The following is a 610-nucleotide window of genomic DNA, read 5'->3' on the forward strand; positions in this document are numbered from 1 at the left end:
GGTCTAGGCTATCGAGTTTAACTATTACCGCCGTCATGCTATCGTTCACCGAGTTCACTGCTCCACGACTCACTTCATTCCTCGGATTGTGGTATTCTCTAGAATGCTTGGAGAATTCTTCAATTAATTCCTTTATTTCCGGAGGTGGCTTTCTGGTGAGCGGGCCTTGTGAATCAAGTAGTTGCCTCGTGGTGACATTAACTCCATCATAAAAGATGGTGACCTCTTGTTGGCTATTAAGGTCATGGTGTGGGCAATTTCTAAGTAGGCTCTTGTACCTTTCCCAAGCTTCATAAAGAGATTCTCCGGGTTGTTGCTCGAAGTTGGCAATGGCTTTCTTTAGCTTGGCTATCTTGGAGGGTGGGCAAAAATGGTCAATGAGCTCTTCTTTCATCTTGGCCCATGTGGTGACCGATCCGGGAGGGAATGACTTTAACCAATCTTTTGCAGCTCCTTTAAATGTGACAGGAAGCATGCGAAGAAGCTGGATCTCGCGAGGCACATTGGGTACATTGAAGTAATCTGCCACATCATTTACTTCATCCAAGTGCTTATAGGCGTCTTCATGATCTCTCCCGTGAAAAGGGATCTCCTTGAGTTGAGCGAGAAT

At 45.7% G+C, this 610-nt stretch overlaps 1 non-coding gene across 1 annotated transcript; it reads left to right on the forward strand.

The window, feature by feature from the left end:
* Window positions 1-239: 239 nt before the first annotated feature.
* LOC145028039 (small nucleolar RNA R71) lies at window positions 240-346 on the forward strand. Its single transcript, XR_013675796.1, has one exon. It is a non-coding gene; the product is annotated as a small nucleolar RNA R71 (small nucleolar RNA).
* The last annotated feature ends 264 nt before the right edge of the window (window positions 347-610 follow it).

Source organism: Lactuca saligna, chromosome 1 (genome assembly GCF_052625555.1).
Source record: "Lactuca saligna cultivar CGN05327 chromosome 1, ASM5262555v1, whole genome shotgun sequence".
In the NCBI taxonomy this organism is placed as follows: Eukaryota; Viridiplantae; Streptophyta; class Magnoliopsida; order Asterales; family Asteraceae; genus Lactuca; species Lactuca saligna.